Below are 13,480 nucleotides of genomic sequence, written 5' to 3'. Positions count from 1 at the left end.
TGTCTTTATCATCCTACTCAATGCTTATTTCTTGAGTAAATAAAAATATCCTATTTGTTTAAAAAATAAATTTAATAGGATCAAACTATAGAACATTAGCTTTACAATTTAATATAACCCCTTCATTTAATTAAAATAAGGCGGGGTAAGATATGGTCTGGAAAGTTGAATTAAATACTTATTAAATATAATGTATTCAAATCATATTATCTTCCCTTCAAGAATTCTTACAGAAGAGCTACTGGTTTTTGCAATGCAAAAAGACCACTTTGGTAATAACTATTAAAAATTACTAGCCCAGACTTGGTTTTCCCAAACACTGTGACCATTTTCTACACCTGCTCTGTCCCAAATAAGGTATTTATCTTAGGGGCATATACCTATGTGTAAGGATCATGTAGAATGTTACATTTGTCAAGTTTTTTTTAGGTTCTATAGCTCTTGCTATCTTTCAGAAGGCTTTATGTGAATAACAAAACTAGATGTCCAAATTCTTGTAAGGTTTTAAGTCAGGTATTTATTGAACCCTAGTTTACAAATTTAAAAACAAGTAAGGTTTGTGTCTTTGATGGGCCTAAGATTATAACATGAACCCTAACAAATCTGGTGTTCTAGCTGGTGCTGGTACCAAGCTCTCAGAAACACCCGAACTACATAAGCTGAAAGCATCAGCCACCTAAGTAAAGGCCACCTGCAGAGATCTGCTAAACTTGGGCCACTCCTTTGGGATAGGGAAAAAAAAAAAACCCAACATTTAAAATCGGAGTTTTACTGAGGTATAATATATATACCATAAAATTCACTTGTTTTAAATGCACAATTCAATGATTTTTAGTAAACTTAAGAGTTATTAAAATCATCACTACAATCCCATTTTAGAACACTTCCATCACCCCCTTAAAATCTCCTCTGTCACTTTACAGGAAACCCTATTTAAAACCATAGTCCCAGGCAACCACTTATCTGCTCACTCTGTCCCTATAAATGAACCATTTCTAGACATTTTACATAAACAATTATATAACATGTTGTCTTTTGAGTCTGCCATCTTTAACTTATTTATACTGTTTCTGAGGTTCATCCATGTTGTAGACTATATCAGTATTCATTCCTTTTTATTGCTATGTAGTAGTCAACAGATGAACATACCACATACCAATTTGTTATTGAATAACATTGCTGGGAACAATATAGTACAAGTTTAAAATGGTCGTTTTTAATGATTTTGCCCAGTTTTATCTGCTTTTGAAGAAGAGGAGTTGCCAAGCTCCTTAGTCTACCATTCAAGAAGTTCCACCCTAGCCATGTTTTTTAAGTGGTAATTTCTCTTTATTATTTTGAGATTATGCTCTTATCAGTAGTTTTTGCAGTTTTGATGTCTTGTTTAGAAAGATTATAATAATATACACCTATATGTTCACTTTTTTTAGTTCATTCTTAACTCCAAATAGAATTTGATGTATATAGAAAATTTGAGGTTAAAAAGCCTAAAATATGAGTTTTATTAAGATACATAAACCTGCCCTGGCTGTTGTGGCTCAGTGGATTGAGTGCCGGACTATGAACCAAAAGGCTGCCAGTTTGATTCCCAGTCAGGGCACATGCCTGGGTTGCAGGGCAGGTCCCCAGTTGGGGGTGTGTGAGAGGCAACAGTTTGATGTTTCTCTCACACACTGATGCTTCTTCTTCCTCTCTTCTCCCCTCACTTCCCCTCTAAAAGTGAATAAAATCTTAAAAAACAAAAACAAGATACATAAACCTACTGCTGAAGCCTAATTACCCAAAAGAAACTAAAGTCCAAAGATCACAGAAGTACTAATTAAAAGACCAAAACTCCGAGTTCTCAAGGTGAAAGAGTATCTACAGGTAAAGATTAAAACTCACACGAGACACTCGCCCACGTGGCTCAGTTGGTTGAAATGTTTATAATAAACCCAGAGGTCGTGGGTTCGATTCCCAGTCACAGTACACTCCTGGGTTGCAGATTTGGTCCCCAGTCGGGGCTTGCATACTGAAGGCAACTGGAAGGAAGGCAACCAATGTTTCTCTCCCTCTCTCCCTGAAGTCAAAAGGCATATCCTTGGGTGAAGATTTAAAAACAAACAAAAACCTCACAAGAGGCCTAGCACTTATGTAACAACAAGAATATAGAGGTGCTGATAAATTTCCCATTTTATATATTGGGGTTATTTCTTCTTTTTACTCTTTAGAAAAGTGTTTCTGATTTATAACAAAAAAGTTAGTGAAAAAATACGCCCTCCAGAGAGATTTTTATAACTAGATTTGTTGGAATGCCTCCATTCAAAAAATAAAACTGTCTATACAGATTTTTATATTATACCTAAGTTAAATTTTTGCCAGACAGCTTTTACTTCCTGTCTCTTGACAGAGTAAGATGCATGAGACTAAGAAAAATTAAACCATTCCGTATTTCAAGTATAGAATCTGATAGAGAAACAAAATATTAAGGTTAATAGTTTCTACTTTTATAAAATAACTATAAATCCTATAGATAAGTATTCATACATTCTGCTGGAAAACCCTACAAATTCTTCAGTTCATTCCAATTATCCCTGTATTTTCATAAAATATTTTACTTTTACCACATTCCCATAAAATTATCTTAAGACCTAGTATTTCACACCTTTAAAAAATTCTAGCTCTGAAATGAAACTAAACAGAGAGACAATAAAAACTTAATTTTCTTTGCTATTATATGTGATAAACTTTTTTCTTTAAAGGGTAGAATTAATATTTTATTGTCATTTGTATCAGATGGCAGTTGGGCATTACAGTATCTATACTTGATCTTTCTTTTTTGTAAATAAAAAAAATTACAAGAGCCAATCAATGGCTGGTTATGTTTTCAGAAAACATGATTAAACTAATTCACTGATGGTGGCTTCAAGTTTCTCCTTGTTCGCTCTGGAAAACTCACCCACTTTTTTTCCTTTTTTTAAAAAACTGGAAGGTTGGCATGCATTTGACTTCACACTCTGCAGCAACATCCTGACAGTCATCCACGTCGACCTCAAGGAACAGCACATTGGTGTACTTCTCAGAGAGGGAATGAAAGAAAGGCTTGATCATTTTGCAAGGCCCACACCACTGGCTGAGAGTCAACTACCACAAGTTTATCTCCTGCACTGTTCAAGGATTCCTGGAAAGCATCCTTGCTCTCAATCTGCTTCACCATTTTGGCAGCTGAGGTCTGATAAGCGACCGGAGAAAGCGATGGAAATGGATGCAAAGCAACGGACTCAACTTGGAGAGTGTGCAGCCCGCCTTTATAGCCACGGAGAAATCGGGCGGCCAGGTGGGCAGGCGCGCAGCGTGCGTGTGGCTGTGGTAAACTTTTAATTGCAAAGAAATACATCCAAACAGGCCATGATGAACTAAACTTAATTTTCAGAGTGAACAAATAGAAATTCAAAATTCACATCAACTGAAAATCTCTTTCCTTTAGTTTTTAGGGTTATGGCCACTAAGGCAAGGCTTTATAATCTTCACTATCCTAAATTTTCTTTTTTTAATTAATCCTCACCTGAGGGTATCTTTATCGATTTTAGAGTGAGAGGAAGGGAGAGAGAAAGACAGGAAGGGAAACATTGATTGGTTGCCTCCCATATGCGCCCTGACCAGGTCTCACATCAGCAACCTAGGTAAGGTACATGCCTTGAATGGGAATTGAACCAGCAACCTTCTGGTGTACAGGACAATGCTCCAACCAAGTGAGCCATCCAGCCAGGGCTATCCTAATTTTTTAAAGTATAAAAGGCATCCCAGAAGTCCTTATTATAAAATCATTGCAAATATTAAAAAAAAAAGGGGGCGGGGGAGAAAAATGTGTCAGTCACAAATAAACAAGATATATTAGCAGTCCCATTAAAGTTTCATATACAAGTAACTATCTTCTCCCCCAGCTAAACAATTTAAGAGGCAGAAAATTCAGTCTTATTATTTCCCAATTATTATTAAGTTGTAGGCTTACACAGAAGACACAGGCCTGTAGGACATTTAACAAAACAGCCTCCTACAGTCAATGATTTCATTATTTAAAATGACACATGGCAGATTACGTTAACAGATTTATTTATTGACTAAATGTAATCATATTTCCTCAGTTGGCATCAATATGATATCTACTATTTATGTTTGCTTCAACACTGGATATTTGTTCAAAAGTCTTCCATATTTGATTTCTACCATAGAATTTGGGGTTTAAATAAAATTTAGGATTTTTTAATGGTAGATTGCAAAAAGAATAAATAACCCTAATGAGAGCTAAAATCATTTTGTTTTTGAATCTCTGTTTTATAAGCCCAAGAATTTGCTTTCTCCTGGCTGGTGTGGCTCAGTGGATTGAGTGTCGGCCTGCGAGCCAAGTGTCGCTGGTTCGATTCCAAGTCAGGGCACATAACTAGGTTGCACGTCAGGTGCCCAGTTGGGGGCATGAGTGAGAGGAAACCACACAGTGATGTTTCTCTCCCTCCCTTTCTCCTTTCCCCTCTCTCTAAATAAATAAACAAACAAATGAACAAATTATTTAAAAAAAAAAGAAAAAAAAAGAATTTGCTTTCTATTGCAAGGAAATAGAACATTTAGTAATTAAGTGTTCCATAGTAATGTATTAAGATCCAAGGTAACCTAACAGTATTTTTCAAAAATTTGGTAAGTGAAACAAGCCAGTCAGAGGAAGACAAACACCATATAATTTCAGTCATATGTGGAATCTAATGAACAAATTGAACTAACAAGCAAAATAAGAGACAAACTCATAGAGAGCAGGCTGACAGCTCAGGTGGTTAGTTAAAGGGTAGAGGGATTGAGCAAAAAGGAAAAAGGACTCGTGGACATGGACAACAGTGTGGTGACTGGGGGGCAGAGGGGTAGAAGGGGACTAAATGGTAATGGAAAAATACAATAAATAAATTTTTAAAAAAGTGTCATGTCATCACCTTTTCTGTCATATGGCTTTTCAATTTTATTTTTTAAAAGATTTTGTTTATTTATTTTTAGAGGGGAAGGAAGGGAGAAAGAGGGAGTGAGAAAACATCAATGTGAGAGAGGAACACTGATCTTTGCCTCTTCCACACACCCTGACTAGAGACCGAACCTGCAACCCAGGCATGTGCCCTAACCAGGATCAAACCGGCGACCTCTCATTTTGTGGGATGACACCCAACTACCTGAGCCACAGCTGTCAGGGCTGACTTTTCTATTTTATTTTTTAAAGATTTTAGTTATTTATTGTTTAGAGACAGGGGAAGGGAGAGAGAAAGAGGGAGAGAAACATCAATGTGTGTTTGCCTCTTGTGCACCCCCAACTGGGGACCTGGCCCACAACCCAGGCATGTGCCCTGAGTGGGAACTGAACCAGTGACCCTTTGGTTTGCAGGCTGGTGCTCAATCCACTGAGCCACACCAGCCAGGGCTGGCTTTTCTATTTTAATGTTTAACAGTTTTCAGGTGATTTCAAAGCACAACTCAAGATTAACATTCTTTTTAAGAAATAATGCTTTCTAGGAGAAGGGGGAGGGAGGTAACAGGGGAAAGAAGAGGAAGGGTCTTGTCAAGAAACAAGTATAAAGGACCCATGGACATGGACAAGAAAGTGGGGATTGAATGTAGGATGGCGGGGCAGGGGAGAGCAATGGGAGAAAAAAAGGGACAACTGTAATTGAAAAACAATAAAAAAGAAAAAAGAAAAAAACTTAAAAAAAGAGAAATAATGCTTTCTAAAGTTTAAATGCCTATTATTTCACAAATATTTTTGAATTACACATATTTAAACCAAATGAAATATATAAAAAATATGAATAACTTCATTAAGGAGAAAGCAAATTATAAACTGTAAACTTCATGAGATTAGGGACAATATGTCTACTTGCTTTTTATTCTATTCATTTATTCAACCAATATTTATTGAGCATCTACCACATGCCTGACAACGTTCTAGGCAATGAAGATATATCAATAAACAAAACAGACAAACATCCCTGTCCTCTTTAGAACTTATTCTCTAGCAAGGAGAGACAGACGATAAACAAAATAAATAAAATATAGAGTATCTTAGAAAATGACAGCTGTTAAAGGGGGATAAGGAAGGCAGGGTGCAATTTTAAATGGCATAGCCTGGTTGGCCCAGTTGAGAAAGGAAGTGAAGAACTGAGCCATAGGATAGGTGAAGAAACAGCAGTCTAGGCCAAGGTCCTGACTCCAAGATGGGGACTAGATTATTCAAGGAACTGTAAGATCTGTGTGGCTGGAGCTGGGAAAGTAGAATATGAGTTCAGAGAAATTAAGGGGAGGGAGGTGTTTTAGATCACAGAAAATTTGAAGGTCACTGAAAACACTTTGGTTTTGAGTAAAGTGAGAGTCACTAACAGGGTTCTAATCAGTAAATTTACAAGACATGACTAGATTGATCACTCTGGCTGCTGTGTTCAAAACAGATGGTCAGGCAATAACGGAAGCAGGGATAACAACTGGCATGCAACTCCAATAAGCCAGGTCAGAGGTATTGGTGGCTTGGATCAGAATGGGAAGAGAGAAATTAAAATGCTGTTCAGATTCTATATATATTCTCAAGGTGGAGCAAGCAGGATCTCTGTCTGATTAGATGTGGAAAATAGGAAAAAAGTCAATAATATCCAAAGTTTCTGGTTAAAGACTAGAGCTGGGGAAGACTGAAGAATGACATGATCTGGGAGGAAACATCAAAGTTCAGCCTTAGACATTTTTCAGTTTGAGATATCTATCAGATATCCAAGTGGAGATGTCATGTAGGCAACTGGACAAACCAACTGAGAGTTCAGGTAAAAGTTAATGGGCTGGAGATATAAATCTGGAAGCTGTTAGCATACAGATAGCACTTAAAGCCATGAGATTCCATGAGTTAACCAAGATTCCATGAGTTAACCAAGGGAATGAGTATAAAGAGGTTCAAGTGCTTAACGTTGGGTTTTGGATAGCCCAATGTTGAAGAGATCTGAAGAAAAAGAGGAACCATCAAAGGAAACTGAGATGGTACAGCCAGCCAGTGAGATAGGAAGGAAAATAATAGAATGTTCGAAACTACACAGACACAAGGATTACATTTTATATTCATATTCTTTGATGTAAAAAGATACTCAGTGGAGAAAAGCTTAGACAATATGATTTTTAGTTATATTTCAAAAATATTAATAATTACATAATAGAGTAGAAATTATACTTGATGTGTACTCCAAGGACCATGAAGGACTCAGCCCTGATGGCACCTAGTATTGCAGCTTTGGGCAAGTAACTCAGTATTATGTGTTCTGGCCAGATGATCGTGAAGTCTCTTCAGATGAATCTACCTAATTCTATTGATTCTATGCTATGCCTTAAGTGAGACTTCATTACAATATATTTGTATGTGTGTGTGTATGGGGGGGGTTATTAAAAAAATAAATTGTGAGTTTATCCAGTCAAAAAAATAAAAATAAAACAAATAATAGAATGTGATGGTGCCCTAGAAACCAAATGAAGAAAATGTTTCAAGGAGAGTGAACAACTGGGTCAACTGCTTTAGGTAAGATGAGAACTAAGAATTACTACTGGATATCCTCACACCCACGAAAGGTGAGACATGCACTTATTACAATAAATATCTGTTTAATGAATATACAAAACATCATTATTTCAAATTCCCTTTAACACTTCTGAAAAGTCACTGTTGAAAATGCATCACTAAACATACTAATCAAAGATCAACTTTGTCAAATTCACAATTCTTCTGCAAAAAAAAATTTGATTTTGAACTTTCAGATTATCAGTTAAAATTGGAAATTGGCAGTGCTTTGATATATGACTACCATAAATAACACTAGCTGTCTTCTACTTGGTAACAGTGGAAACCTCTGAATGCTACATAAAGTATAAAGAGCAGTGATCAGGAAACTAGTACCTCCTCTTTCAGTCACTTTTCCCTTTCTGACCTTCCTTTTTTTTTTTTTTACCTGTAAAATGAATCTTCATTATGTTCTTGCATCTAAGAATGCACTCTTCTTCTGATCAAATACCAAAACACCTTCAGTTCAGCTCCTGTTATCTTCTCCTTGGAGACTTCCCAGGTTCTCTAGTCTCTGTTCATCTCCCCCTTCTCTGAACTCCAACAATCATTTACTTTCACTATGTAACGATTATTCATTTGGTCCTGTATCAATATTGCCTTGAGTGTGTGTTCTCTTAGCTGTTTCATGTGTGTATCTTAAGCACCCCCATTGCACAATGTGATTTTTAGTAAGGTTTATGAAGTGGCACAGAGAAAAGAAATAGTTTACTTACTCCAAACTTCCATCCTGTTACATGAATTACCCTGTGTGATAAGCAAAATCAAAATTAAAAAAGAACCCTGACCAGTGTGGCTCAGTTGGTTAGGCATCCTCCCGTAAAGCAAAAGGTTGCTAGTTTGAGTCCCATTCAGGGCGCACATTCCTCGGTGGTGGGTTCGGTCTCTGGTCAGGGCACATATGAGAGGCAACTGATCGATGTTTATCTCTCACATTGATGTTCTCTCCCTCCCTTCCAGTCTCTCTAAAAATAAATAAAATCTTTTAAAAATGTTAGCCTTGGCTGGTGTGGCTCAGTAGGTTGAGTGCCAGCCTGTGAACTGAAAGGTTGCCGGTCTGATTCCCAGTCAGGGCACATGCCTGGACTATGGGTCAGGTCCATGGCTGGGTGTGTGTGAGAGAAAACCAATCGATATTTCTCTTGTACATGGATGTTTGTTTCTCTCTCTTTCTCACTCCCTTTCCTCCTCTCTGAAAATAAATAAATAATTTAAAAATTAGAAAAAAAAAGTTAATTATTCAACCTTTAATGAAATATATTCCTACCATTTTCATTATATCATATAAAACTAAACTTATTTCCCCCTGAAACTTTAATCTCATCCCCCCAAAACCCAAATCTTACAAAGCATTTTGTTCTTTCTAAATTAACTACAGAAACAACTGTTTATTTTAGAAACTATAAGGCTGTATGAAGATGTTCAAAGTCCCAGTCCTTAACTGAGTAAGATGCCAACTCAAAAGGGATGTAAAGAACGGAAAAAAATGAGTAACTGAAATAGACTTCATGGACCCTGAAACATGAGGAAGGATTCATAGGACCTAAAAGATGAAGAGGGTATCCTGATATAGGATAACATGATAAACAACAATACAGAAAAAGGATAAGCAAGCATGCATGCATGCATTCACCCAGTGCTCACAATAGTGCCAGACTAAATAGATATTTACTGACTACCTACACTGTGTTCCTGGCACACAGCCAGGATTAATTTGTTCTTTTAATCTTCATATTGTGAGGACCTTCTCATATTAGCATCTTCCTACAAATGAGCACACAGTACCTAGAGGTTAAGGTCCTTATCAATGATAACATAGTTATTAAGTGGCAAAGCAGGAATTCAAACCAAATTCTCAATCTCAACTCTAATGCTCACGTCCCATGTACTGATATTACTTTGTGTGGGGACTGGACTAGAATAAGTTGGATGGGTGAACACAAGTCAATTATTAGTAGTAAGGAAAGATCTCAGTGTGGAAGGATACCTGGGAACCACAATGTGGCCTTAACAGAACGAAATCTGTGTTTTCTGAAGACAATTTTTCATAGTCACATGCAAGATATACGTGAGAGAACAGTATCTGGTATTAAGAGACTAATCAGTGATTTAAAAAATATATGATATGATAATGGCTAGAACCAATATCATAACAAGAGGGAATGAAAGAGGACAGATTTTTCTGAGGTAGTGACAACACAGAAAATACTGGTGTTAAGTAAATAAGTAAAATACTGTATTTTTCACTCTATAAGACACACCTGACCATAAGATGCACCTAGGTTTAGAGGAGGAAAACAAGAAAAAAATATTCTGAACCAAATGGTGCACTAAAATATTTAATAAAATATAACAGAACAATATTTCAACCATGTAAAGTGAACAGCAGTCAACAGGGGTATTAAGAACCATTATCACTGTCATTAACAAACGAGGAGAGACTTTAAGGTTCAAGTACTCGTCTAGTTTTCTGGGAACCCCAAGAACTCATCATCGCTAGTATCAGAATTTATGAAGTTCAGTTGCTCACAACCACTAATATCACTTTCTTTGCTATCTTCATACTGACCAGACGCCCTGAGATTCAGAAGTAAAGTGGGACATTTAAGCGTTCCCAGGGGTTTCATGTGGGCCCAACTGCTTCCTCTTCTAATAGCTGTTGCCACCGCTGACAGGTCAGGTAATACACATCACGGTCTGTGACGCAATATTCGCTCCATTAAGACGCACAGACATTCCCCCCGCCCACTTTTGGGGAAAAAAAGTGCATCTTATGGAGCGAAAAATATGGTAATTGATTATTAGAAAAAAGTAAAACTATCTATAGATGTTGTAGACAATCCAATGAAATCTACAAAAAAGCTATTAAAATAAGTGAATTTAGCAAAGTTGCAGAATGTAAAATCAATATACAAAAAACCAACTGTATTTGTTCTGCATAGTTGCAATGAGCAATCGAAGGCTGAAATTAAAAACAAAAACGGGGGAAGAAAGGGTCTAGTCAAGGAACTAGTATATGACCCACGGACAGGGACAACAGGGTGGGGATTGACTGTGGGAGAAGGGATTGGGGGGAGCAATGGGGGAAAAAGTGGGACAACTGTAACAGAAGAACAATAAATAAATAAGAAAACAACTTAAGTGCCTTCAAATGTGTGAAATACTTGAGATAAATTTGACAAAGATATATAAGAAAGGTACCTCAAAACTTCAAACATTGCCAAAAAAATTAATGAAAACCCAAATAAATGGAGAGATGTATTATTATAAGTTCACAAATGGGAAGATTCACTATTGTACGGTGTCAATTCTACCCCAAAGAAGATTCAAAGTGGCCCTGAATGGGGTGGTGGTGTCCTGCGAACCAATGGGTCATGGGTTAGGGCACATGTTACAAGGCCTCGGAGGCAGCCCATTGATGTTTCTTTGGGCATAGATGTTTCTCTTCCTCTCTTTCTCGCTCCCTTCCCCTCTCTCTAAAAATAAATCAATTAAATATTTTTTAAAAATTAAAAAGATTCAATGTGGTCCCAATCAAAATCACAGGCTTTTTTTTTGGTAGAAATTGTTCATTCTAAAATTTATTTGTAAACACAGAAGACATAGAGTAGCCAAAACAACTTTGAAAAAAAGGAGAGTACAGTTGGAGGACTAATACTAACTGATTTTACATTATGGTGAATGAAACTGAGTGGTATAGGCATAAAGATAAAGGAGGAAAAAAAGAACATTAACGCATATCTCACAACATATGCAAAATAAGCTAAAAATGGATAAAAGACCGAAATAAATGTAAAACCAAAGCTATACAAGTACTAGATGAAAGCATAAAAGAAAATCTTTTGTGACCTTGGGTTAGGCAAATATTTCCTAGATACAACAATGAAAGTGCAGCAGAGCCCATAAAAGAAAAAAATTGATAAATTGTACTTCAAAAAATTTTTTTTAGTGTCTACTCTTCAGAAAACATGACTACAACTGAGAGGAAAAAGACAAGCTACAGACTGGGAGAAAATAACTGATAAAGGCCTTGCATCCAGAGTAAATAAAGAACTCTCAAAACTCACTTAAGACAATAAACAACCCAATTTCTTTAAATGGGTAAAAGATTTAACCAGACATTTCATCAAAGATATATGGATGGCAAATAAGCACTTGAAAATATTTTTGAAAAAGTTAGCCAATTTCTTAAATAGTTATACATCTACCACATGATCCAGCCATGCCACTCCTGTTTATTTACAAAGGTAGCTTTATTTGTAATAGCCAAAAACTGTAAACAACTCAAGCATCTACCAACAGGTAACTAAATAAACACATGACATATGTCCATACAGTGTTATAGTACAACAATAAAAGGAAATGAACTATTGATACATAAACCTTATAACAGTTATGCTTTATGGAAGAAGCCAAAGGAATAGAGGAAGAAAAGAAAGATGGGAATGAGAATCAACTTAGGGTGAGACAGAGAAATTTACAAAGGGGCACAAGGAAATGTTACCTATCTCAAGGGGTTTTCCTCTTGGGGTGCTCGGTTCAAAAATGAGCCATGGTTGTCACAAGGTGGTTTTATTTACTTGAAGCAAGTAAAGGAGACTGGAGATTCATATCCAGAGCTCTGCCTCCCAGAAGGGAGCCTTAGCCACTGATTATATATTGTACATTATTTGGTCAATTACATTACACGTTGATTCCTTCCTTGCAGTTGACTACTTTCATCAGGTTGAGTACCTGTCAGTTCATTCTGTTTACAGGTGCATCTACAAAATACAATGCTACAATTTAAAACTTAGCAAGAAATAACATTTAAAACTGTCCAGACCTTGAGACCTTTGTCCGATCTTACAAACTTGTGGGAGCAACGATGTGTTCACTATCTTGATTGTGGCGATGATTTCACAAATACATTCATGTCAAAACTTTAATCAAGCTGTATACTTTAAATATACAGTTTATTGTGTATCCATGAAACCTCAGTTTCTCAAAAAATTAACAAAACAAAGTATATGCAAGGGAAAAGTGATAAAGGTTTAAGAAGAAAAGAGTCAAGAAGAAGCACTATTTGTTCAGGAGGGAGTGGGTAGATCCCTGAGGATTCTGTGCAGTTTGAAACAGCTGGGTATGAGAAGAGAGAGAATCAAACCAAACATCATCTGTAGGCATTGTGAAGTATGGGTCTGAAACACAAAAAGGAATCATTCCTTGAGAAACTGCAGAAGACAGAGAGCACAAGGCACAGGAAGGTGCCAGGTTAGCTCAATACCTCATTAATCTATAACATTATTTACGGTGCATTCCCCTTATTCTGTCAGCTTTTTAAAATGCAAGAGACTATTCTCCTGGCTTATGTCACTGACAAATATATTTGAAACAAGAGTCAGACAAAACCCACATCCTCTCAGAAGTCCCATCCAGAGAATCAAACTTGGCTCAACTTGCTTTGAAATGGTATTTCTCAAAGAATCTAACACACCTTGCAGAATTCATCTTAATAATAAGCATTCAAGGAGACACACAGTTTAGCAGAAAATATCTGAACAAGTCATATTTCTAAATTACTTAAAACAAGGAGGAAAAGCTAGTCCAAAATATATCTTGTGTTATATATGTAACAAAAATGTCACATTCTAAATATATAGCTCAGTGAAAGAGCTTATTAATACCTTGTATTGCTATCTGGACCAAATATCCAGTCCCTACCTCCTAGCTGCACCCCCTGCAGTAAACACAAATGCCACCTTCTCAATAGTCTTCGTTAAGTCCCCTCTTCACTGTGCTCCCTTGATAGAATTACTATACTTGAAGGACAGCACTTAGTTCCTTAAGCTATTAGAGGTTAAGTACTGATCTACTTATATCATAAATCCTAAACACCGTATT

General features: G+C 36.6%; 1 protein-coding gene and 1 pseudogene across 2 annotated transcripts in view; both read right to left on the bottom strand.

The window, feature by feature from the left end:
- The window catches only part of CBFA2T2 (CBFA2/RUNX1 partner transcriptional co-repressor 2), a 134,842-nt gene that overhangs the window by 96,599 nt on the left and 24,763 nt on the right, over window positions 1-13,480 (bottom strand). The gene's annotated exons all lie outside the window — the stretch shown is intronic.
- LOC150003438 (thioredoxin pseudogene) lies at window positions 2,780-3,288 on the bottom strand (annotated as a pseudogene).

The sequence above is a fragment of the Furipterus horrens genome, unplaced genomic scaffold, assembly GCF_987537825.1.
Source record: "Furipterus horrens unplaced genomic scaffold, mFurHor1.1.pri manual_scaffold_8, whole genome shotgun sequence".
Taxonomy (NCBI): domain Eukaryota; kingdom Metazoa; phylum Chordata; class Mammalia; order Chiroptera; family Furipteridae; genus Furipterus; species Furipterus horrens.
This window is presented reverse-complemented; position numbering and strand designations above follow the sequence as displayed.